Genomic DNA, 27,812 nt, shown 5'->3' on the forward strand with positions numbered 1-27,812 from the left:
TGCTAGCTAAGTGGACAGGCCCTGGGATGGATCTGAACTCTGGTGCTGCCATTTGATTTAAACTCTTGAGTCTTGGGTTCACTTCTTTGTCAAATGATGTTGATGATGATGACTTTAAGGATCACAGGAGACCGTGATTCTGAACTGCTGGCCATGGCCTTGGTCCAGAGGAAGTGTTGAGTCTATTCCTCCCTACTCCAGCTTCCTACTCAGTGCTCAGTGGAAAGAGAGGGAAGCCTGAAAGTGGCCACGTGGGATCCATCGTTGCACTAAGTCTCATGCCAGTGAGCATGCCTGCATCTTCTTCAGCCACTAAAGCAGAGCAAATTCCTTCTCTGGTCAGAAGAGGGATGGGTAGCAGCTTCAGGGGTGGGGTTATATCTGCCTGTTCTCTTACAGAGAGAGTGCCCTGAACACAGGGCCTTGATGACTGCACACGTGAGTAACAAGCCTGTCAGAGTGCCCTCTGCCTCCATTTTCCTCTGGAGTGCCACAGTCTCATTCAAATATGACTATAAGCCCCCTCCCCTCAGTTACCCTATGAGAAAAAAAAATGACCTCATATATGTGCAATGGACTTAACAGAGAAGGCATTCTAATTGGTGGCATATGTCAGGTTGGTAGGAGGCTTTGATTAAAGAATTAAGTAAAACTCCTCCCAGTTTTACTAATGTTTATATTATGTGACACTCTCTTTCCAGTTACACACGTCTTACAGCTGTCTTCTGTACACAGTGTGACTGTCACACCCATGAACTCAGCAGCTGTGGTTGCCTGCACAAGACCTGTACAAGATCAAGCAGTCAACATTCTAACCTAGATGGGGAGTTTCTCTCCAGTGCCCCCTCCTTATTAAGGAGTTTTCGGTGGTTTATGAATCCTGGGGGAAGGAGAATCGGTCTTCTCTGAGGGTGTAACCACTGGTAGGCTTTCCATGCTCCAGCAGATGGTCCCACACACATATGAGTGGCACTAACTTTATTCAGTGATTTATGAGGAAGAAGAAGAAGAAGAAGAAGAAGAAGAAGAAGAAGAAGAAGAAGAAGAAGAAGAAGAAGAAGAAGAAGAAGAGTAGGGCCCTGGCCTTCCCAATTTGGGTAGCTGTTGCCTGCTTGCCAGCTTTGACCAGATGTCCTCCCTATGCTAATTCCCTGCTGTTTCCACCCTCCTGAATGCTTAAGGGAAGTTCTTTGTGTATCCTGCATTCTTTGTGTATCCTGCATATTCGGTGTTAACAGCTTAGATGCAAGATTGTAAACATCAGTAGCAAACTTCTGCCCTCCAGGGTTCTCCCATTGTGCTGTAAGCCTGTATTTAAGGTTTCCTCCCACTTTCAATAAATGGCATTTGGCATTCTGCTGAGGCGAGTGACCGCTGTCTTTTGTCTCTGTTTTTTGATCCACAGCCTCTCGCTGCTCAAACATAGTGAACGGGTGGTAGTAGTGCAGGTATTATTGCTACAAAGAAGAAGAAGGAGGAGGAGGAGGAGGAGAAAGAGGAGAAGAAGGAGAAGAAAGAAGGAGAAGAAGGAGAAGAAGGAGGAGAAGGAGGAGAAGAAGGAGAAGAAGAAGGAGAAGAAGGAGAAGAAGGAAGAAGAAAAGTTGGAAGGGAGACATGTTGGGGTTTATAGGGAGAGTTGGAGGAGGGAGATGGGATGGATATGATTTCACTGTATACATAAATAGACTCCTCGAGAATAAAGAAAAATTATGTTTAAAATATGAAAACATCCTTACAAATATAGAGCAGTTAGAAAACAAGAAAAGCTTAAAGTGGTTAAAAACATCTGATCATGTAGGTATGTCCAGGGCTTCTCATTGGAGGAAGCTGCAGGTGTCCTTTGTTCTCTTTGAGCAGCCTTGAAGTGGAGGACACACGAACTCCAGTCTGGTTCCAAAACCTGCAGCCAGCATGCAGATCTTCCAACCTTTCGTCAAACCACCTTAAACTCTCCTGTTTCATTCCCTGAGGTAATAAGTGGCTAATGTGGTTCTCAGAAGGATTAAATAAAATAAAACAAAGCATGCAAAGCCCTCAACCTGGTCCAAACACAGCAGGCTATTACTAGGATAATGATAATAATATATACATTCTGACTAAGGGAGGAAAATCAGGTCCAAACACTGCTATGCTGTCTACAGCTGACATCTGATCTGATGGGACAGTATGTGGATGCTTTGGCTGCCACTCCAGGAGAGAGGTTATATCTCACATGACTGAGTTATTAGTGTGGTCGGTCACCATTCTAATCTCCCTTTACATAGAGATAAAAGCAATTTCTTTTCTTCCTTCCCTCCCTTCCTTACTCTCCCCTTTCTTCCTTTTTGAGACAGGGTCTCATGTAGCCCAGTCTGACCTCACACTTACTACTCAACTGAACACGACCTTTAACTCCTGATCATCCTGCCTCCACCACCTGCACCCTGAGTTCTGGAGTTACTGACCTACATCAGCACAACACCTAACTTTATGCAGTGCCTCGGATGAAACCCAGGGCCTTCTGTGTGCTGGCCAGCCAAGCACTCCAGCTGAGCTACATTGCTACCCCAAGGCACTCTTCTAGTCTCTGCTAGTCTAGTCTGGTCTATCCTGTCTTGTCCTATTTGTCTGCTCTGCTCTGTTTTATTCTAGTCTCTTCCCATTTCCTGACCCCAGCAGAACTTTCCCACTGTAGAAGCTGTTCACAGCTTCAGACACATGGCTGCCATCCAGATGAGCACACCTAGAGGCACATTCGGGTCCCGCTGTCACTCTGAAGGAGCCATGTTAGTGATTGCTTGCTGCATGACTAATTTTAAATATTTGTTTGATATGCAGATGATGTCTCCCAGTGACAGCTGGAGGACTGCTGATGTCTTTTCTTATAATGACACAACCCTGCTGCTGTTCCCACTCAGTGACTGACACTATTACGGCTGTTTAGAGCTCTGATACACTCTTTGATTGTCAATGCTTCAAGCAAGGCCACAGTAAATGCACATGATGCCTGCATGACAAGTAGAAGGTGGTCCTCCTTCTAAAAAGAAAAACTGAAGAAAACACTGTGACCCCTCCCACTCCGAGGAAACCACCATGACCACCACCCTCCACTCCGAGGAAACCACCATGACCACCACCCTCCACCATGAGAAAACCACCATGACCACCACCCTCCACCATGAGAAAACCACCATGACCACCACCCTCCACTCCGAGGAAACCACCATGACCACCACCCTCCACCATGAGAAAACCACCATGACCACCACCCTCCACTCCGAGGAAACCACCATGACCACCACCCTCCACCATGAGAAAACCACCATGACCACCACCCTCCCAATTCAAGCAAAAACTAAGCTCTTCTTACCTTATACTCACTTGGACAAAAGTGCCTTTTTGATGAATCTGAAAATGTATCTCAGACATTGAGGAACTGATTATATTTTGTTGTATCTATCTACCTTCTTCCTTAGACATCTTTGCGCAGTATGCAACGTACAGAACCTTCCATGGTGGCCTCAATCCAGAGCCTCTACATTTCTACATATTGTAGAATTAGAAGAAATTTCATTAATCTGTCACCAGAGACCCTCTTAGGTAAATACTTTAATTAGGAAAATGCCTTGTCCTACTGTGTGTGAGGAAGATTCTTGAAGAAGAATAGCCCCATCAGTAGAAACCCTCTATCTCTGACTAACAGGGTTAGTGGGGTAAAGGGAAGAAAGCTGAGCTGAGATATTCAGAGAGAGGCACACAAAGAGAATGGTGAGGTCTGGGCAGGGAGGAGGCAAAGATATTTCCCAATGACAGCATAGCCAGAGGCTTTGATAGGAGCAAGTATGTCTAACATTTAGGTTTGGATTTGGGGGAGAGCACCACATAAGCCTCCTCTGTTGCTTTTAAAGATTAACCGAGACTCTGAGGGTTAACCATATCTCACAGTAAGTTTAAGAAGTGAAAATTGAGGTGATACCCTTCAAGATTGGGGCTTGCAGGACCCCCACACCCCAAACTGACCTGAGCCAAAGAGGGAAGAAAACAAATAGCTGGTTTGCACTGTGTCTCCAAGACCCACAAGGAGAAGGGAAGGGACTCTGTCCTCTGACCTTACTTCCCATCTTGCATGGGAGTGGAAGACAAGACTGGCAAATTAATATGCTATTATTGATAATAGCAAAGCCTTAATTTTTTTTGCCTTATGCCAATCATTGTTGCAAGCACTTGGTGTATGTTAGCATTTTAAAAACATTGACCTCACTGGGCGGTGGTGGCACACACCTTTAATTCCAGCACTTGGGAGGCAGAGGCAAGTGGATCTCTGTGAGTTCGAGGCCAGCCTGGTCTACAGAGCAAGTCCCAGGACAGGCTCCAAAGCTACACAGAGAACCCTTGTTTTGAAAATAAAATTGACTTTTTATTACGAGGTAAATATAGATTCACATTGTAGGATATGATAGAGAAAGCCATATACTCCTTGTTTAATTTCCACCAATCAGAAGGTGTGGCAAAACTCTAACACAATAGCATGACATCAAAACAGTCAAGTTACAGAACATTCCTAACACCACAAAGATGTCTCCTCTTCTTTCGTACAGTCACACCCACTTCCTTCCCACCCCAATCGTATCGCAACCCTGGATTGTCAATAACAAGTTCATATTTCTAGAATTTTCCATTTCAAGAATTCTATCTAAATAGAATTTACAGTATGTAATGTTTTGAGATTGAGTTTTTTATTTTTTCCATTCAGCATAGTACTCTAGAAATCTGTCCAAATTTTGCATTCACTAACAGTTTTCTCTTTTCCCCCACTAAATAGTATTCCATGATATGAGTGTAGTGTTAGGTCCCTAAAGCATGCCCCAAAATATCAGTGCTGATAGTAATGTTTTAGGGTAACAGCTTAACTGACAGCTGAGCTGGATTTTGCTGGGAAACAGAAACTTAAAGCATTTCTCAGAAGTCCCTAGTAGCTGCTTAAACATTGCTAACTATCTTAGGGTTTCTTTTGCTGTGAAAAGATACCATGACTCTTGGCAACTCTGATAAAGGAAAATATTTCACTGTGGTGGCTTGCTTATAGTTCAAAGGTTTAGTTCATGATCATCATGGTGGGACATGGAAGCATGTAGGTAGCCATGGTGCTGGAGAGGTAGCTGAGAACCCTACATCTTGCAGACAGCAGGAAGCGGTCTGTTTTGCTGGGTGTGGCTTGAGCATATATGAGACTCAAAGCCTGCCTCCACAGTGACTTACTTCCTTCAACAAAGATACACCCAAACCAACAAAGCCACATCTCCTAAGAGTGTCACTCCCTTTGGGGGCTGTTTTCTTTTAAACCACCTTGTGTTTTTAGGCTTGTAGTCCTATCATAATGCAAAACACATTCAGTCCAACTTCAAAAGTCCCAATAGTCTATAACAGTCTTAAACTTATCTAAAAGTCTAAAGTTCAAAGTGTCTTTTGAGATTCATGCAATCTCTTAACTGTAATCCCCTATAAAATCAAAATCAGAAAGCAGATCACATACTTCCAACATATAATGGCACAGGGTATATATTAACCGTTCCAAATGTAGGGAAGGGAGCATAGTGAAGAAATACTGTATCAAAGCAAGATCAAAAACCAGCTGGGCAAACTCCATTCCTGATGTCCAACTGTTCTTCAGATCTCCAACTCCTTTCAGCTTTGTTGACTGCAACACACTTTTTTCTCCTGGTGTGGTTCCACTCCCTGTTAGCAGCTCTTCTCAGCAGGTATCCCATGACTCTGGCATTTCTAACATCTTGGGGGCTCCAAGGTAATCCAGGCTTCACCTTCACAGCTTCACACAATAACACAATATTCTCTCTAGACCTCCATTCAGGGACACCCCTGACACATGCCTGACCACAGTGGCTTTCCTTAGTCAGGCAGGAAGATTCCATAATACTTTTCTTTTATCATCGACTCTAAAGCCAGAACTATGTGGCCAAAGCTGCCAAGTCCTGCTGTTTACTGGGGCTGGAACATGGCCCCTTGTACAGTTGGTTCTGGGGGTTTTGTTTGTTTGTTTGTTTTTACTTTTTTACTCTTTGCTTTTTGGGGGGGCCTCTTACCCAGCTCCCAAATGGAGACTTTTTCTTACTTAGAAATGCTCAACCTTAGCTTGGCTTATTTCTAGCCAGCTTTTCTTAAATTATCCCATCTCTCTTTTGCCTCTGGGCTTTTACTTTTCTATATACCTTTCTTTACTTCTTACTCTGTGGCTTGCTGTGTAGCTGGGTGGCTGGCCCCTAGAGTTCTCTTCTCCTTCTCCTTTTGCTCCCTGATCTCTCTCCCCAGATTTCTCCTCCTATTTATTCTCTCTGCCTGCCAGCCCCACCTATCCTTTTTCCTGCCTAGCTATTGGCCGTTCTGTTCTTTAATAGACCAATCAGGTATTTTAGACAAGCAAAGTAACACAGTTTCATAGAGTTAAAGAAATGCAACATAAAAGAATGCAACACATCTATGCATCATTAAACAAATATTCCATAGCATAAATGAAAGTAACACATCTTAAAATAATATTCCACAACACTCTTGTTCAACTACATCTTCACCAGCTTTCTGTTTTCAAAGGTTTCCTTCACTGACTAGGTTTGGCTGTTCTGGAACTTGCTCTGTAGATCAGGCTGGCCTCAAACTCAGAGATCCTCCGGTCTCTGACTCCTGAGTGTTAGAATTAAAGATGTAGACCACTACACCTGGCTCCAAACTTTTCTTTCATTCCTTTTCACAAGTTGGAAACTTAGTTGGGTGGGATCTTGCCCTCAGGTCCCTTTATTCCATTTATTAATCTGTTTATTTCCTTGAACACAGGAATGGATTTAGCTCCATTCCACTTCCTTTTTTCTCTTTTTCTCTCTTTTAGCTCTTTTTCTCCTCAAATTTTACATTTTCTTGCTCCTTTTCATTATATATCTGTATAAGAGTGACCAGTAATAACCACACAACAGAGTCTATACTGGGCTATTTTGAGATTTCCTCTGCCAACAGAATTATCCTTCACTTTATTCTTTCACAGTTAAACTCTTCACTTTAGCCTCAGGCAGATTCTTCAGACAGGGACAAAAATCAGCCACATTCTTCATCAAAATATCACATGAATGATCTCTAGGCAACATATTAAAATTCCTCTCCACTGAAACCTCTTGAGCCAGTTCAAATCAGTCTTAGTACCACTGTCTTCCATGCTCCTACTGGTAAGGCCCATTAATCAGTGCTTAAATCATTCCACTGCTTTCCTAATCTGAACTCCCAACGTCCAAATTCCTCCAAACAAAAAAGTGGTCAGGCCTATTATAGCAATCTCCCAGTCCCTGGTACCAACTTCTGTCTTAGTTGGGGTTTCTATTGCTGTGAAGAGACACTATGACCACAGCAATTCTTATCAAGGAAAAAATTTCATTGAAGTGGCTTGCTTATACTTCAAAGGTTCAGTCCATTATCATCATGGTGGCACATGGAGGCATGGAGGTAGAAATGGTGCTGGCGAGGTAGCTGAGAGTCCTACATCTTGCAGGCAACAGGAAGCAGTCTGTCTCATTGGGTGTGCTTGAGCATACATGAGACCTCAAAGCCTGCCTCCACAGTGACACACTTCCTCCAACAATGACAGACCCACTCCAACAAAGCCATGCCTCCTGAGAGTAATACTCCCTTTAGGGGTCATTTTGTTTCAAACCATCACACTAACCTCAATTGTCATTATCTCATCTATCTGAAAACATCCCCAAGCTAATTGTCATTGTTGTTTCAGTTTTCAAGAAGACTCCTCCTGTTGTCTACACATGTAAAACCCAAAAAGCTTTTGCAACTATTGCTGCCCTCTACTGTTTGAAGCAGCTGGATAGTTTTGATTATTATTATTATTATTGTCACTATTATTATTAAACTGTTCTTCTCTCTATAGAGAATGGTTGTGTTCAGTAGTTTCTTTCTGCACCCACTTACATTTAGTGCTGAAACCCAGAAAGGACATCTGGGTCCTCCTTTGGGGACCTGGTCCCTCCCCCAAACCAAAACTGCCTTCTTATTCCTGCTGTTGTATGGATTATTTGCCCCTGCTGGCTTCTGCCTTCCATCATATTTGACTCCAGATTCCCAGTCTGTCTCTTCACTCTTCTCTCTCTTACACATCCTACTCACCTCTCCTCACTGACTGGGGTACATTCCCTGCTCTCAGAACTGCCTGATCAATTTTAGTTTTTCTCTGGTCAGAAAGTCATGCTTGCATGCCAGGCAGTTTCTCACACTCTCCCTGGTGCCCACTCATCGCTTGGTTAGGGAAGTCTGTGCCTTGTGATCTGGGCATTCTCTTGATGAATCCCAGTCACTTGGGGACACCCTCTGGATGGAGTTTCTGTCCAGTGGTTCCCTCCCTCCCACTGGCTCACTCTTTGCTCATTCTGCAATCTTATAACCTACAATCTCTATCTTCTTATGCTTGTATATGGTCTTAGTCACCTCCTTCTGGAAGGTCTTATGGTTACAGTCTCCAGTATCTGGACTTGGAAGAAAAGATTTTTCCTAACTCTTTTCTACCTACCTTTTCCCCAATGCTGGGTTACCTTTTCTTTCACCCCCATTTCTATGACTTCTTCAACTCATTAACTGCAGGTTCCTCTCAGTTCAAGCCTGACTTCCGCCACTCCTCAATTCTCTTTCCTCTCTTGGATTCCATGATAGACATTTTATTTTCTTTTAACTTGGCTTCAGTGAAATTTGATAACCAGCCTCAATGGTCAAAAGATGGTACATTTTATTTCCAAATTCTCCAAGATTGTGACAACTTCTGCTATCATACAGATAGATGAACCAAAATTCCCTTATCTCTAAGACCTCTTTGCTCTCTACTCTCATCCCTCCTACTTAAAGTCTTAAAGAGATTTGAATGTCTTTTGGATGTGGATAATATTAAAATATTATCAGATACAATTCTACTTTATTAAAAAAAAAATCCAGCTGTTGAGATGGGATTTGGTCTGCCCACTCTAGACCCAAGCATGTTTAAAGGTTTCCTCCAAAGCCTCTGTCCTGAATCAGACTGTCCACCTGACTCTGTGACAGGGATAAAGAACAAAATATAACAACCTGGGGAAAAAAGGCAGTTTGCCATTGAGAACAGCTAAGAGGTAAACTGTTTCTAATAGAGATTACAAATCACAAAGTATAATACCAGATGTTTGACTCTCTAAGTCCCCCACCCCCTAGTTTATTTACTATCTTTAAAACATTTATTGAAATGTAAACTTTCTTTATCTCAGGATTTTTAAATCCATTGGGGAGTGGTTAAAACAATAATCTGTACACCAGGCATGGTGGCACATGCCTTAAGCCCAGAACTTGGGAGGCAGAGGTAGATGGGTCTCTAAGTTCAGAGCCAGCCTGTCTACAGAGTGAGTTCTAGGACAGCCAGGGCTACAGAGGGAAATCCTGTCTCAAACTAACTAACTAACTAGCTAATTAACTAACTAACTAACTGTAAGATCTCAAACAAACAAGCAAATGAAAAAAATGTTAGATTAAAACTTGTAACAAAAGAGTTGATAGTTAAAAATCTATGTGTATAAGTAATCTTAATTTGGTACAGAATATCACATATATAACTTGGATTTAATTCTTTTTTATTGAAAATAGAATTTACTAGCAATGTATGTAGATGATTAAATTTCCTAGGCTAAAGGGGTCTATTCAGGCTAACAGAAACTGATTTAATAATTTTAACCCTTATGTTGTTGCTAACTTGGTTAGACTTTAACTATTTGGAAAAACTGAGCCATACAAAAACTATGATAATCTGTAAAATTACACTATAAAAGGATCAGAGAAATGAAGTTTCTAGTTTCTCTATGGACTGTATTTATAGTTTAAATTTTATTTTGGTACTAAAATACCTTCCTTTTTAAAATGTATATATCTTTAGGCTCAAGCTTTAATTTTATAAAAGATATCAAATGATTATAAACTGATAAAGATAATCAAGACATACAAGTTAATTGCCAGTCACCTTATAAAGGATCAAATTCTTCAATATACTCCAAACTGTGTTTGTGGTCATGCTAAGTACAAATGTGGTTCCTTTACAGGGACAAGCTTTAGCCTTCTGTATATGTTGTCAAAGTTAAGCCTGAAACAAGTAGCTAAAGCAAATAAGGTTCATTTAATGTAAAATAATATTCAAAAGCAGGTAGATAATGTCCCTCTCAGAGAGATCTGATGGACACAGCATTTATGGTATCTTGTGGAGGGAGGAACAGGAAGGGGCAGAAAGGGCTTTCCATGACTGACAGAAATACCAGCTTCTGGCAGTAGCCCCAAGGCCACCTCCAAAGAAAATATGAGACCAAAGGACTCCACCTAGGACCTGCTTCAAATGTGCCAAGACCAGTCACTGGGCAGAGACTGCCCTTTACCTCACCCGCGGCTAGGAGCCCTGCCTAAACTGTGGATAGGCAGTGCATTAGAGGAACGACTGCCCCTCTTACCTCAGCAAGGTCTGTCAGTCCCCCAAGTTCCTCCTCCAAGCTTCCTCCACAGGAAAATCTCTCAGATCTTCTGGGCCTGGTGGCCAAAGACTGTCCTTACCCTGGGACATTAATACCCAACAAAACCATCAATATTACTGTGGAGGAGCCTGAGGTGACTGTCCAGATGCTGAGTAAGTGTCTATCATTTTCAGTTGATACAGACACTGCTTGGTGTATACTTCCTGCTCACTCTTATAAAACTTATCCTTCTCAGATTTCTGTGGTGGGTGTTGCCATCTAGTCCCACCAACATGGGGCTACAGGTTCTCTCCTTTGTTCCCTCTGGGGCCACCTGACCGTTCACTCCTTTTTCTTTATGCCCAGTTGCCCAGCCCCATTATTGGGTAGAGATATCATGACCAAATTACATTTTCCCTTTTCTTTTATTGAACTCCTTCCTGAATTTCTTCCTCTCCTAGTCTCCAAGGACTAAACCCCTCTGGTTCAACTTTCTTTTAAATACAAATTAAATATATTTCCTGTTTTATATCAAGTCAATAAATCATTCCAATCATGTGGACAAACCTCAGGGATGTTTTGACAGACAGAGTCTTCTGGTGCTTCATTTGTTGAAGTTAAAAGTCTGCTTTCACCTTCAAAACATTCTGGCTTTGCAATAACTTTGGGTGCAAAGGATGGACATGTTGCTTGCTGATGGTACACATTTGAGAGCTTTAAAGGCAAGTTTAAATTACCCGACTCTCTTAAATGAAAAAGCTTCAAAACTGAGGTTAATTACCTGCCAGCCTAAATTGGTTTCAAGTATAAAAGTCAGGCCGTGCTTTTTCCTAGAGCTAACAGGCTTCCTGCTGAGATAGGTGAACTCACAAAAATGTTTCAATAAAAAAACCTCTCAAAACTACCATGCTGTTGTTACTGACTTAAAAATTGCTTTTTACTATCCTTTATGCTCCAATTATGATTTCTAAAAGAACTTGCTTTTCAATGACTATTCTCAATAATTAAGAACCTATGTCTCATGGTAAATGATTAAATGTTTCCAGAATAAAAGAAAAAAAAAAGGTTTACGCAAGTTGTAAAGGTCTGAGAAAGCAATTTAAAATATGTACAAAGGAGATTTAAAGATGATACATATGATATTAAAATTTCAAAGTTTAACATATTAATCAATGGAATTCTGATAATTTATTATATTAATCTAGTCTTGGTAACAGTTATATATAAGCATTGGCTACTAAAGCTTTTTTAAAAATTCCTCTCTCATACAATACATCCCAACTGCATTTTCCCCTCCCTCCACTCCTCCCAGTCCCTCACCTTCCCTCTCCTTAGATCTGCTCCTCCTCCATTTCTTTTCAGAACATAGCATCACAAGATACAACAAGACAAGACACAAACCCTCATATCAAGGCTGGGCAAGGCAAACCAGTAGGAGAAAAGGGCCCCAAGAGCAAGTGAAAGAATCAGAGACACCCCCCCCCCCCCAGCTCCCACTGTTAGGGATCCCACAAAAAAAAAAAAAAAAAAAAAAAACGACTATAACATATGCAGAGGACCTAGCACGGAGGCATGCAGACTTCATGCTTGCTGCTTCAGTCTCTGTGAGCTGCTATGAGCCCTGCTTAATTTGTTCTGTGGGTCCTGTTCTCCTGGTGATCTCGACCTATCTGGCTCCTACAATCCTTTCTCCCCCTCTTCTGTGGGATTCCAGAGCTCCAAGTGGAGGGACCCTATGGAGATACCGAATTTGGACTCTCTCTCCACCTAATGTTTGGGTATGGGTCTCTGCCTTTGCCCCCCTCAGCTGCTGGAGGAAGCCTCTGCAATGACAATTGGGATAGGTATTGGTCTAGGAGTATAGCAGAATATCATTAGGATCACTTTATTGATTTTTTTTAAACCTAGGTCTCTGGGCTATCCAGGTTCCTGGTCATGCAGACAGTGTCTAATTATTAAAAATTAATTTGAATGACAACATAGTCACAAGCTCAAATTTTAAAATTTCCTTTAGTTGTTTTCTAAATATAGACTTCAAAAATGCTTCTTACTGTGCTGGGGAAATCCATGTCCAATTTATATTAATCCAGTTGTCTGCCCAAAAGGAAAGAGTGTTCATGCTTTTATCCCAGAACCATCTTCTGGGTCCTCAAGCTCTTCTTCCCCTGTGTTCTCTTTCCTGCTGGCAAATTTTTGACTTATTACAGATGCATGTTCATGCTTCTATCATGGCAGTAACTTCTCAGCCTTTAGTTTTGCTATGGCTCAAGGTTCATGCTGTTTACAGGCATTTAATGGCTTTCTCTACAATGAAGATTTCAGTACAGATTATGGATAGTGGTCCTGATGATATATTAAAGATAACAATCCCCCTCAGCTCCTTAACTTTACCTTCTGTTCCTAGTCTATATCTGTCGCAGAAGATTTCCACTCAGCTGACAGACATCATTCAGGAATCAACCTCAGCTCTACAATTGCTTGAAATCAGCCCACCTCGCTAGCCTAGGTGGTCCTATAAACCAAAAGGCCCTTGACTTGCTGACTTCTAAGAAAAGAGGCACTTGTTTCTTTCTCAAAGAAGAATGCTGCTACTGTATAAATAAATCTGGCCAGGTAAGAGTGGATTAAAAACCTACACAAGGTGGCATGCAGAATCCGACCTGGGAGCTAACTTCAATACTGTACTCTTACTGTGGTCTCATGTGGGCTTATGGCTTAGTCTCTTGTCAACCTTCTGATCTTTATCTTCCTCAGAGTAATGATTTCTCACCACGTCTTTAGATTTTTTTTTTTTTCAGAAAGAATTAATGAGCTGACCCTACAGTTAGTGAACCAGCTGCTTCTGACAGAACTCCCTCAGGTCTCGTATGATTGCCTGCCAGTTAAGCCCCTGTTTGGACCAGCCTTCCAAGCCCTCGCTTTTCCAACATCCCTACTCAGAAAGAAGTAGCTTGAGCAGACTACCACCACCCCTTAACTACCACCACCACTGATCATCAATAAGCAGCTGGAATGTTAGGTCCCCAAAGCAGGCCCCAAAATGACATCCCTCTCCCCCGACTCAGCATAGTACTATAGAGATCCATAGTACTATAGAGATCTGTTCAAATTCTGCATTCATCAGCACTTTTCTCTTTTTCATCACTAAATAGTATTCTATGATCTAGGTGTAGTGTTAGATCCACAAAGCTGGTCCCTAAATGGCAGTGCTGATGGAAATGTTTTAGGTTATCAGCTGGACCTCAACCAGAGCTAGCTTTTATCAGGAAACAGAAACCTAAAGCATTTCTCAGAAGCCCTTAAAAACTGGCTGAATACACTAACCTCAACTGTCAGCACCCCGTCTATCTGAAAAAGTCCCCAAGCTAACTTCATGGCTGTTCAGTTTTACAGCATCCCCCGCCCCCCTGCCCCACCCTGTCATCCATATAAAGGCTAAAAAGAAAGATTCTGCAGCTATTGCTGGCCTCTGCTGTCTGAGGCAGCTGGACAATTTATTGTTTGTTTTGTTTTTCTTCTTGTTGTTTCATTAAACTTTTCTCCTCACAGAGTGGCTATGTTCAGTGGTTTCTTGCTGTACCTGCTTGCAGGCAGTATCACATTTTATTTAACCTTGCTCTGTGAAGGACGTATGGGTCATTTCCAGTTTGGAAGTATGAATAAAAATACCAACACTTTTTGATTGACTTTTCTCATGTAAATCTAAGTTTTCATTTATAAGTGTCAAGGAATGAGGTTGCTGAGTTAGAAGATATCTGCATGTTTTATGATTTAGGGAACTGCCAAACTGTTTTGGAGTGGCTGTGTCTCTTCACATTCCCATTAGCAATGTGTGAATGATCTTGTTTCCTAACATCCTTACCAGCATGGATTGGGACTTACAGGCAATGTGCTATCTATCCTTGGGCCAAAGAATTGAGATTTCTAGAAAATTCTCATGAAAATGTTTCTAGATGGAGGAGAACTGAATGATTCGGGAATGGATAGACTTGTAACACAGTGAACATTGGGAAATAGCAGACCACAGAGCAGACAGAGTTTTTAATGAGGACAGAGAACTCAGAAGTAAGCGGTCTTTTTAGTTTTACCACAGTGCTACCCAAAGGACTCTGGAGCCCTACAGCAAGGTAACAAGAGCAGAGAGTTGGCTGGGGAGATGACTCCGTGGGGGTAGCAGTTAGTCTGTCAACTTGACACGAACCAGAGTCACCTGGGAGGACTCTCGATTGAAGAAATCGCTTCTATCAGATTGGCCCGTGGGTAAGTCTGTGGGGTATTTTCCTAGTTAATGGTTAATGCGGGAGGACCCAGTCCACTGAGAGTGTTTCTACCACTGGGCAGGTGGTCCTAGTGATATAAGAAAGCAAACTGAGCAAGGTGAGCAGAGCAAGCCTTGGAAGCAAGCCAGTGGTCAGCACTCCTCCAGCCTGGCCTCCTCCAGCTCCGCTGCCCTCAAGGATGGAGCTGCTGGATGGTAGCCAGTAAAGCAAATAGGTCCTTTTTTAATAAGATGGTAGCCAGTGAGCCAAGTAAGTCTCCTTTTTTTAAACACAGCAAGAGGAAAGTAGCTAGGACAGCCAGTAAGTGCTCATCAGGAAAGTATGAAGCCCTGAGTTCAACTCTCAGAACTCACAAAAAAGCCAGCACAGCAACACAGACCTGTAATCTCAGTGTTGGGCAAATAGAGACAGTAAGATCTGTGTCAGCTCCAGACAAACTGTCATCCAGCTTCTGATTCACTAAGAGACCACGCTTCAAAAAGTAAGGTTGAGTGTGATTGAGGAAGACACTCAACATCCATCTCTGGCCTACACACACACACACACACACACACACACACACACACACACACACACACACACACACACTGGGAGAAAGCTCAAAGGGAACTTTAAGAACTCTGAAAACACAGAGACAAATTCAGACTGGTTCCCTGCAGGCTGCCCTTGCAATTAATAGCACAGTAAACATGGAACTTCACCTCCCAAGGCACCACACTGTTAATCAACCAGCAGTCTGGTCTCCCAGGTGCCCAGGTCTTTCTTGCACTCGTCTGGCCCCTCCATCACTGGCTGCCATCATTTTTATGGACACTGAGGATCCTGGTCGCTGTAGTATGGATTCTTTGCTCAGTTTTGCCCTTCATCCTCATAGTTCCCCATCCATTTCCCACTTCCATTCCTAAGCTTGGTTCAGGATTTTTATTATTTCAGAGAGAAAGTGTGCTAAACAGGCACTCTGGGAAGAAGTGGGGTGGGCAGAGGAGTCTGAGTCAGAAAGAAAAAAGAGCGCCATGAAATGTCCCCATCAGAGGATGTAAAGACTACCACTACTTCCTAAGGGATTATAGATGTACGAGGCAGCCTGTTGATCACAACATCACAATTCTAGGACATCTCAGTGATATTCATACTATTTTTATCGTCATTAAAAATGAGAGCAGTGAGGCTGACAAGAAGGTTCAGGGGGTAAAGACACCAGCAATCAAGTCCAGTGACCCGAGTTTCAACCCCAGGACACGCATGACAGAGGGAGAGAACCAACTCCTGAAAGTTGCCCTCTGACCTCTACATGCATCATGCATGCTCTGGCACACACTTTGTCTCCCTCCCTCCCTCCCTCCCTCCCTCCCTCCCTCCCTCCCTCCCTCCCTCCCTCTCCCCACCACACAGATAAACAAATTATTTTTTTTAATGAGAGAAGAAGATTTGAGAATAAATTACATGCCCAACTTCTCAATTCTTTAAACAGGAAGCCAAGATTCAAATTCAAGCAGTCTGATTTCAGGTCCCACAAGCAGAGAAAAGACCACTTTCTACCAACTCAGACACTGTGGTCAGAGTCTGTATATGAGAGGAAAAACAGGAAGCATTGTTGTTTCAGGGTGGCTTGCCCTGTGTGTAGACCCTGAGCTCTAGCAGACACTGGCTTCCTTGAGCCTTGTGAAATCCTAAGTGCCCACAGCTGGTCTGGACACCAACTTGAGTGAGGTAACCAACCCTTCCTAACATAGCACTTAATATTTACAGAGGGTTCCAGCTTATGAGGGCTTGACTCACAATCTTTCAACTTCGTGATGGTGCAAAAGTGACATGCTGCCATATTTCAGATTTTGAATTATGATATTTTTCTCAGTCTAGTGACATGAGGAATGAAGCATTTTCATGATGCTGGGCACTGGACCATAGGGTTGAGCAACTGATGCTCCACCCTGCACTGTGTGGATAAACTACAGTGCTCAGCCAGTTCGCTATATAAACCACATTTTGAGCTTAGAATATTTATAACTTAGGATGGTGTCTTAGTTAGGGTTTCTATTGCTGGGATGAAACACCATGGCCAAAAAGCAAACTGGGGAGAAAAGGGTTCATTTGGCTCACACTTCAGCATTGCTATTCACCACTGAAGGAGGTCAGGACAGGAACTCAAACAGGGCAGGATACTGGAGGCAGAAGCTGTTGCAGGAGGAGATCTGCTTACTGGCTTGCTTCTCATGGCTTGCTCATCCTCCTTTCTTATAGAACCCAAGACCACCAGCCCAGAGATGCCATCACCCACCATAGTCTGGGCCCTCTCCCATCAATCACTAAATGATAAAATGCCTTACAACCAGATTTCAAGGAGGCATTTCCTCTACTGAGGCTCTTCCTCTGATAACTCTACTTGTGTCAAGTTGACACACCAAACCAGCCAATACAGATGTGTTCATCAGAACATGACCTCATCACCAGTTGAGGAGCACCTGCAATTGAGTGAATGGGGAATAGTTCTCATTACGACAGAATATGAAAGCATGTCTACAAAAACTACATAGGAAAGGGTCTGGTAGACTTCCATTTCTAGACAGATGGAAACCAAACTTCCACCTAAAATGCAGAGGCTGGGGAATTACTGTTCTCAATCAGAGGAAATGCAGAAATCCATGGTGGTATGTAGATTTCTGGAAAGTGTTTTCCCAGTGCTGATGGCACAGGATTCAGTTTCCACATCTTTAAAGACACATGGTGAAAATGCTAAACCCAGGCTGTACCAGAGTGAAATGTTAAACATAAGACACTTAGAATAAAGGACTCCAAGAGTGAAAACATCAGTGTGATGAGAACTAAGGACAGCACAGCCAGCTCCATTCCCAGGTCTCAAGAAAAATGTTTCAGTGATGACCAAGCTGGAAAGACATCACCTCCTATAAGAACCTCAATGATCACAAAGGGTCACATGCAAGCTGATGTACCCACGAGGTCTAAAAACTCCAAGCCATTAATCAGTGTAACTAATTTGCAGGCTTCAGGGGTGAGGTGCCCAGTAGGTTTCCCATGCCCAGGTGGTCAGACCCATACCATATACATACAACCAACACTAATTGAACACAGTAAGATTTTACACACACACACACACACACACACACACACACACACACAATTTATATACATATATGTATAGATATAAAACATGCAGATATATGAACAGAACATGAATTTGGGAGGAAGATGTGTATGGGACACAGAAAGATTGAGATGGGGAAAGAAGGGTGGATTTGCTAAAATAGATTGTAATCATATGAAATTCAATAATAATAAAAAGAACAAATAATAATAATCAATAATAATAAAAAGAATATATGGTATAAATGGCAATTTTTATGTTGTACATATTTTAGCCCACTTAAAAATAAAATTCTAGGGGCTGGAGAGATGGCTCAGAGGTTAAGAGCACCAACTGCTCTTCCAGAGGTCCTGAGTTCAATTCCTAGTAACCACATGGTGGCTCACAACCATCTGTAATGAGATCTGGCGCCCTCTTCTGTATACATAATAAATAAATAAATCTTTAAAAAAATAAAATAAAATTCTAAAACATAATGAAGAATTAGAGGGAAAATTTTGAGAGAGTGACAAGTATTAACAGTTGTCAGAAAAGATGGAGTACACAGATACCAGGGATTTTTGAAGATGGAAATAAAAGCCAGGGGACAGAAGAAATGCCAATGTCCCTCTTTTCAGTTAAAAGCAAAAGCACAGAGAGACGAAGGGAACAGAAGGCAGTAAAACATTCCTGCATCATTTTATTCAGATTTATTTGTGTGGTGGGGGCAGTCCATGGGTGTGAATGCGGGAGCCTGTGGAAGCCACAAGGGGAGTCTGATCTCCTGGAGCTGGAGTTAAAAATGGCTGAGCCTCTTGACATGAGTGCTGGGAAGTAACCCAAGTCCTCTACAAGATCAGCAAGTGTTCCTAACTACTCAGTTGTCTCTTCCACCTCACTCCTGAAAGCTATTATAAAGAAGAAAAACAAGATTATGTTTAGAAAAAGTACAGTGAGTTCATATGAATGTTGACAAGAATAATCCATGTCAAGATAGATTCTACTACAACACACTCTTTCAGCGTCTAGCAAAACAGAGCGTGTGACTTTAAGAGTAAGAGTTAGATTACTACCAGGCATTGAGTAACATATTTAAGAGATTGGAGGGGAGAGAACATCAAAGATTTTACATCCAGTTAAAAAATGATTTTTAAGTACAAAGGCCACAGATAAACTTATTGAACCACATGAACGCAAACAATATTGTTCCCACAAGCCCTTTTCTGAGCAATCTACTGTGGAATGAGTTGCAGACAATAAAGTAATTGCAGGGTCAATGACATAATGACCACTAATGAGCATCAAATAAATAGCTACAGGGACAAACAGAACAAGGGAAAAATGAAGAGAAGCAGAAAACACTGTGAAATGGCTAATATGTATGTAATATAGCAGTTTTATGTGAATAACATCAATACAACTATTGAAAGTGTAGGATCTTTATAATATTAAAATTCATGTGTTTGTATACTTACAATGGGTACTTTTGCTAAAGGTAAATTTTATCTCAATAAACTTGGAAAGGGAAGGGGGTGTGAAGAGCACTCTGTTAGTAACTTTTCTTGCTGCGACAGACTAGCCGACTAAAACAGCTTAAGGAAGGAAGGTTTATTTCCACTCAGGGTTTAAGAAGGGCTCCAGTCCACCACAGCGGCCAGAGAACAGGCAGCTGGTCACAGTGGATCTGCAGCCAGGAAGCAGAGAAGCGGGGGCCAGGTCACGAAATCTCAAGGCCCAGGAACTTTCTCCTCTAGCAAGGCTTCGCTTCCAAAAGCTTCTGTAATCTTCCAAAGCAGTACCTCTGGCTGGGGAACATGGATTCAAACATGGGAGCCTCTGGAGGCACCTCACATTTCATCTGCAGCATGTGATATAAACTGTTCCTGTTTTCATTAACAATAATGAAAACGACCTCCTCATTATCATTATCCAGATACAGCAACAGAGATGTCCAAGATCAGGAGGGTCACAGAAGCAAACGTGAACAGTCATACACTGGCTGGGAGGGAGTAAGATGAGCTTCGATAGTAATAATAATGATGATAATAATTGCATTGGATTAAAATGCAAATATGTTTAAGCCTATGATTTTATAATGATGTTTTAAAAATGGCCACCTTCTGGGCATTTCAGGAAACCAGTTCATTATATTGAAAACTGGGAAATAAATTAAAACAATCACCTATTTCATCTCTCCCCTTGTGAATATCTTGGTGATCACACAGCAGATGAAGTTGTTTCATTATCAAAGTGTTATTGATGGACAATAAAGAGCAAACAAAAATATTAGGACATCATGGTGCTAAGCTGAATGACAGTCCCCCAAAGTTCGATACCTTAATCTCTAGATTAGGGAATGCAGCTGTACATGATAAGGAAAGGACTTTCATATCTGTTTAAGTGCTGGAATTGGTACAGTCCAGGGACAGAATGTGTGCTCAGGATGCTTCAGACCCTGGGTTTGATCCTTACCACATACCATACATGCACAAACAACTGATGTGGGAGGGTCTCTTGAGCTCTCTGATGGATGGGATTTGATTTGGGGAGCCTTCCAGGGGGAGGGGGAAGACAGAATGAAAATGGAAGCAGCGTTGGAGGATGGAAGGAGGAGCATTATACAAGTGTTGGAGCTCCAGATCCTAGCAAAGGCCAGAAGACACGTTTCTCCCTGAAAACATGAGGCCACTAATTCCTTATTTCAAGCTGTGGAACCATCTTGAGCTTAAGAGAATGACTCTTGATGTCTTAAACTACATGCTTTGTGGCAACTCATCACCAACAGCTACTGATACTGATACGTGTGCTTGTGTGTGTGTGTATTGCATGCTGGCTGGCTAGCTGGAAGGGAACAAGATGAGCTTCCATGCTAATAATAATTAATAATAATATTAATAAACAATAATAGTACCAACTGTTAACCATCAACTCTTGTTGATCTGACAAAATGAGCTCACCCAGGTATTTCACATCTTTCCTAATCTTGTCGAACTCCACCTACATCTGGCATCTCCACCAAGGCTATGAATCAGATCCATATGAGCCTTGAGATTGCCTCTAATAGTAGGAAATACAAAAGACAGAAAATCCTGGATTCTATCAAGAGTAACCATAGATTCTCCAGACTGTGGAAGAATCTGCAAGCCAAACAGCTTGGGTTCCGCACCAGGTAAGTTACAAAGGAGGGGAGGGATGGAGAAGGAAGCTATAGCAGTAGAGATACTTAAACGGTATATGAAGTTTTAATATTTGTGGGAAATCAGTGCCTATAATTCAGATAGGCATTATCTGGCAAACTGTGAAAAGATAACTCTAGGGAGCTATTACTGAAGAAAACAATGAAAGGAAACAGGATGGTTGGTGTTTGGAGAAAGACGAAGGACCAAGAGGAACAGGGCACATGGGACAGCTCTTAGGAAGAACGGCCAAGGAGGTTTTGTTGTTACCATTGTTCTGTTTCTGCTGTAGCCAGTTCATGGTATAGCCGCATGCTATAGCCGCATGCTCAGTTCAAAGTTTTCATTTTATTCTTTTCCATGAATGATGTTCATCTTTTAAAAGTTAAGTATGCCATACAATTTGTTGTTGTGGTTTTTCTGTATCTGTGTTTTCAAATCTATTGTTTTATTTCTTAAAACAATCATAATAAACTAGCAAGCATCATTTAGATTAAAACCCGTCAATAAGTTCATTATATAAATATAATGATTGGTTTTAAAACATATCAACAGTCTCAACAGCAATTTAAACAAACATGAAAAAGAATTATAGGAATTGGGAGGCAAGACATATTAAAAGAGCAGCTGAGGAACATGACCAATGGATGGAGAATGTCTGACATCTAATCAGAACAGTGCTGAACACACACCAAGTGCAGTTTCCACTTTGCATGACGTCACCTGACATGACACCACTGGACTGTGCCTGAGACTGCTCAGCGGAGGTCTGAGAACATCCTCTGTGCTGATCCTGCATCTTGCTCATGCAGAAACAAAGACTTTTAATATATTCCTACCATCACTCCTTAGATGAGGACATCTTTGGATTGCATTCTATCACATTATTTGATGCTTAAAGTTTTCTATATGAGTTGCTGGTTTCATTTTTTTTTAAAGCAGTTTAATGAGTTTGGGGATAGGATGGCATTTGGACAGAATTTCTACCAATTTTTGAAATGCCCTAAATATATTTCGCTGTTGTGAAAAGCACTTTTATGTGAGGTGGCATTCTCAGCATTAACAGTTATAAAGTCAAAATAGAGATCAACTCTGAAAATAACTGAAGATGCCTTATATCCTGTAATATCAAATAATCAGTCAAAATTTAATTTTAAAATAGAAATAAGTGAGCAATCCATCTCATTAGCATACAAATTTTCCTTAGCCTTTAACAAATGACAAAATCATACATATACCACAAGATTATTTTAAAATAAATTTATTTATGACTGTCAATGTTCAATTTTATAATTCTGTTTTATACATTTACATATACAGGGTCATGTAAAAAAAATTGAAGTGAAAAGGAGTCTTGAGTGGAAAAAGTTTAGAAAGCCTTGTTCTAATATATCAGAGTGAGAGGGTAGAACACAAAATACCAAGAGAAAAATTTAGAGAAATGCAGAAGCTAACAAGTTACCTTCAAAGGATTCAGGGTTCAAACTCTAGCTGCCTTCATTAGTAACACTAGAATAAAAATCACTCTGGAGGTTTAGTTCCCCAAATGGGAAGAGGACAGGAAAGCGATCTTAAGGGGTAAACACCAGCTCCTAAATTAATCTCTGTGGGTCTTACGGGCAATCTCATCCTGCCTTTACAGCTACTAAAAGAAGAAAAGAAGATGAAAGGAGGGAAGGAGAGAGGGAGCAGGAGGGGTGAGGAAAGTCCCCTGCTAATCAAAGCCTGCAGGGTCCTTCATTCTTCTCTGGGCCCTTACATACAGAAGCCATGCTCGCAGAGTATCCACACAATGCAGCCATCGCCCACAGGATCCATGTACACAGGACACCAACACAGTGCAGCCACCATATACAGGGGGCATGCTCACAGGGCACAGGCACAGCCAGCCATCACCCACAAGAGCCTTTCCCCTAGCAATTTCATTCACATATTTAGACACTGCCTTCAGATAGAAGCCAATGACCCTGCAAAGCATGGTGTTCGCATTAGGGAATTTTAACAAGCATTGCTCTTGGAATAATGGAATGGGACTTAAAGGGACCGTGTTATGCAATCAGGAACAGAGCATCATGTTCTCTGACCTAAATTCCCTTACCTACCACCAGCCTCCCCCTGTATATTTAGTTATATGTGTCTTCACACTGGGCCTTGTCACTTGGATGGACTCTCGGATTACTATCAAACTGAAGATCCTAGGCATCTAATAGAGGCCAAGTTCCAGGTGTATGGATGCTTGCTTTCTGTAACAATGATGAAGCCACAGGGAGATGTCCCCTTCCACATTGTTTAAAGATAGGATATTGTTATGTAACCCTGGCTGGTTTTGAACTTGAGATCATCCTGCATTAGCCTCCTGATTCTGGTATTACAGGTATATACTTCTGTGCCCATCTCCTATAAACATGTGCACTGTGTTGGTCCTACCAACCAGCTGACATCTAGCTCCTTTCTGATAGAAATTAACCTCAGACTGACTGGAGAAGCCTGACTAAGGTCTGGGCAGCTCAGGACTCTGGAACTACTGTTAGCTTCTCCTTTCTATTTCTAGGTCAGAGGCAGGAAATGATAATGGGTCCAGGATCTCTCATAATAGGATATTCCATGACTATTCTCTGATCTCCCCCCCCCCCACCACTCCAAATCCTCTCCAATAGACCTCTGTAAGTACACTCAGGGGCATAGCAATGGGAAAGTTAGTGCCAGTCTCTCTCTCTCTCTCTCTCTCTCTCTCTCTCTCTCTCTCTCTCTCTCTCTCTCTCTCTTTTGGTAAACAAGGAGGAGTAGGTAGGTGGCTGTTCCAACCCCAACCCCAAAACCTCCTCACAGCTTCCATCCCAGGGTGGGCTCATTATCTACCTGCATAAAACACAGAACAGACAGATGCTGGAAACTGCCCTTCCCTCCACTATGATGAAGAGCAGCTGGCAGGTCTTTCAGCTAAAGACAGGAAAAGTCTGCTTTGGTGACTCCCCTTAGTCCATGAGGACTTAACACCAACCTCCTGCCAGAGCCAGGTGGTTGCTTCTACTAACAAGGTTCATGAATAAAAATGGGAAATGTAATGTTGATCCCTCACTAGAAGCACCAGAATTCTCCTGCACATCTAGTCTACACTCTTACCTCTGCACCAGAGAACTAAGACAGGGTCACTACTGAATACAAGCATTGCTGTGTTATCACCCAGCCTACCTCCAACAACTCAGAATCCAGCTCCAAGGAAAATATTGGCCAGGAAATGAGAACAGAGACACCTTAAGAGCTGTCAACACACACACACACACACCCCACATACACAAACACACAAAGAAACACATTCACATAGGCACATATACACATACTCATATACATACACACATATGCACATTCACATGTACATACAGACAGGCATACACACATGTACATCTACATATAGACACCACAGAGCTATCAATCCATTGCAGCAGTGCATGTTGGGAATTGTGTCATCCTCTTTGTTTTTTCCAACTTAACTTTTTATTGACTGTGGAATTCACAACATGCATCTCTATCCCACTCATCTCCCTGTATCTTCCCTCCCACCCACCCTCTACTCTTGCAACCTCCCCCCGGGATAAAACAAAGTCAAATTTAAAAGAAAAAAAAGAAAAGAGAGAAAATTTTTGTAATAGAAGCTATAGTGGGCCACAGTGAGTCCATATATCATTAGTGTTCATTGCAATGAGTCATTGATTTAGTTCAAGGTCTCTGGTTTTTGCTACATCACTGATATTGAGCCTTCATTGGGGCTCCTCTCGGATATCCTGTTGTTGTCCTGTGTCATGGAGATCCTGTAACTTTGGGTCTGCAAGACTGGCTCCTTCACATGCTCCAGCAGATCATAGATGAAGTGGATGATGGGATGGGCCAACTCACAGCCCTGGTTCTGGGCCTAGGCAGTTGCTGGGTTGGTCAGCCCACCAGCTCTCCCTCATCCACACCACCAAGGTGAGCTCTCCAGCACTGTCTTGGCTAGATCACCCTATGTAGTAAGAAGCATGGGTTGAGGCCAGTTCTCCTGCTCTCATGCCCTCGGGGCCAGCTCACCCACATCTGGTGATAACAGGAGCCACAGACATTAGCACAGATCACCGCTGCACAGGGCCATGGACCTAAATATGGCCCTTGGTCAAAGCTCAGGCCTGGACAGCAGGCACCGTGGCCCCGAGTGGTAGGCAACCGGCCCATCTCAGCCCATTCCTCACTGCCTTCACCTCTTTGGATTTGCCTCTCGCCACAGGACATAAACCATTCTGTCTCTCTCTCTCTCTTCCATACCCCACCATATATTTGCTTACCATAATGAAGACCTTCAAGGCGCTAGGCTGGCGGGTGTTTTCTCTTCCAGGCCGGGGCAGAGAGCCTCAGACAGGCATGTTGATCTTTGTCCCCCACGCCATCTTACTTGTGTTATCTATCCTCTTATGGGTCCTGTTGCAACATGTCAGAGAGTCAGAGATTCTGTTAGAGCACTCGTCTCTAGGTGTTGCCCCACAGCAGCCGTGCTGGATGGGAACTTCCTGGAAACCTGCCTTCTAAGGGTGTCTCTGTTGCTGGAGGGCTTCTCTCCAGGTGACTTCAGTAACATGTTTTAGAAGTATTGAAATAGGGGTGAGGAGTATGGGCTTGCAAGCATAAGAACATGCATTCCACCCCAAGAACCCATGTGTAAAGTAACAAAAACAAACACCTGTAATCCTAGTGCTGAGGTGGCAGAGACAGGCAGATCCTTGAGTCATGACATCTGAGGCTGGCCTCCACATGCATGCATGCACGGCGCGCGCGCACGCACACACACACACACACACACACACACACACACACACAGAGAGAGAGAGAGAGAGAGAGAGAGAGAGAGAGAGAGAGAGAGAGAGAGAGAGCTGTAGTTCTTTCTTCTCAGGAAAAACACCCACATCCAGAGAAAGCGCCCACAGAAAGCCTTCCTATTATTCTCTGTTTTCGAACATTAAGTGTGGAAAGTTGTCTCCTGTTCAAGTGAAAGTAAAATGAAGAAAACCCAACAGTGGATCCATAAAAACAGTGGAGAACAAAGAGAAGAAAATGTCTACCCAATGCTTGGAAGTGGAAGAAAATTATAGGTATTTTTTAATGGGGTTTATTACAGAAAGAAAAGCAGAAACATATAAACGATTTGACAAAACCACATCACCAAAGCAGAAGTAAAGCATTGCTTGGAGAGAGTAAGTTACACCAAATGACACCATGAGTTAAAAGAAAGACAATGCAGATGGTAAAAATCACATGAGCAGAATTGAAATCACATTTGAAGTTGCAGCGCCCTAGACTGACAGCGTGGAGAAATGGAATCAGGAATGCTGGAGAAGGACAGGCTGTACTAGACTGTAAACAGCAAAATTGATGACAAGGACATGAGCAGATGGTGAACAGAACATCCAAAAATGTGAACAATTGCTGGAGAAAATATTTGAATGATTAGCACCGAAACGATAATCAAAGACATGACTGAAGACAGTTTTAATTGGCCGAGTTTCTGAATTCACTGGGCCTCAGGGTTTGAGTTATTTTCAGTGACAGCCATCAGCTGGAGGTTTCGTTTCTATAGGGTGTTTGCTGGAGCAGGGGGAAGCTTTGTGGGTTTTGAAGGTGTTGCATGGCTATGCCATTCAGTATGGGAGAGAAAAAGAGAGGAAGAAAAAGTTGGAGACTCTACTTAAAATCTCCCTCTGGTGGTTCCTGGCAGCAACTCCCTTTAGTGTGGCCCCTCCTGCATTCACAGGAAGAGCTTTGCTCTTTAGGGACAAGAATCTGTTCTTCAACATGCTTCCCCTAGAAGAATGGCCATAGCAGGATGAGAGGCAGGAACGGGGTAAATGTGATCAAAGTCCCATATATACATATGAAATGGTGAAAGAATAACTCAAAGATTATTTTTCAAAATTGCCAGTTTGCATTTCCCCCAATTTTAAAACTATATTATAAGCTACATTGTAAAAGATAAAATAACCTCTTCCTTTGATATTAGTCAGAATTTAACAACCGATGTTGCAGTCCAATCTATAACTGAAGAATCTTTTAGAGAACTGTTTTATTGTTAATAACATGTGTATATGTGTGCAGTACCCTTATAGACCAGAAGAGGGCGTTCTAGGCCGGTGTGAGCAACCAGTCATGGATAATCAAGCTTGGGGTCTTCTGTAAAAGCAGTAGGTGCCCTTAACCATTGAATCATCTCTTCAGCCACCTATAGTGAAAGATTTTACAAACATTCTCTTCTTGAAATTTGCAGCTTTTTAAACCTGTGCCCATGTTCTTCAACTACATGCTTTGCATCATGCTACTGTTTCTTGCTTTGTTGTTCTTGTCCCTCTTTCCACCCCCACAAGTAAATAAAATCTGTGGATACAGGTATCTGCAAACTCATTTCTGAAGAGAAAAAATATTAATATTTTTACCAGAGTTCCATATACAAACCCTAGGATTCAATTTTAGTTGGCTCCATTTGGATCTGATCCTCATGACATGGAAGAATGGAAATTTATTGTGGTCCAACCTTGGATCCTATTTGGTAGCCAAGATGTGATTCCACTCAAGTTCACCTAAAATACATGGTAGAGGCTTTTAAAACTTTTTCATGACATATATATACACTGAAAAGAAAAATCACATTGCATTGCATAATAGACCTGTGACGTTAATCTTCACTGTCAATGTGATTGGATTCAGAATCGCCTAGGAGACACACCAATGGGCATGGAGTGAAGCTCTTTCCCAGGGAGGTCTA

The 27,812-nt window shown here is 42.2% G+C and overlaps 1 long non-coding RNA gene across 1 annotated transcript in view; it reads right to left on the minus strand.

Moving 5' to 3' along the window:
• Nucleotides 1-25,494, minus strand: part of LOC119089145 — a 56,448-nt gene extending 30,954 nt beyond the window's left edge. The window contains exon 1 of the long non-coding RNA XR_005092986.1: nucleotides 25,348-25,494. This is a non-coding gene — a long non-coding RNA (uncharacterized LOC119089145). The remainder of the gene's footprint in view (nucleotides 1-25,347) is intronic.
• Nucleotides 25,495-27,812: the final 2,318 nt, after the last annotated feature.

Source organism: Peromyscus leucopus, chromosome 1, assembly GCF_004664715.2.
Source record: "Peromyscus leucopus breed LL Stock chromosome 1, UCI_PerLeu_2.1, whole genome shotgun sequence".
NCBI classification, from domain to species: domain Eukaryota; kingdom Metazoa; phylum Chordata; class Mammalia; order Rodentia; family Cricetidae; genus Peromyscus; species Peromyscus leucopus.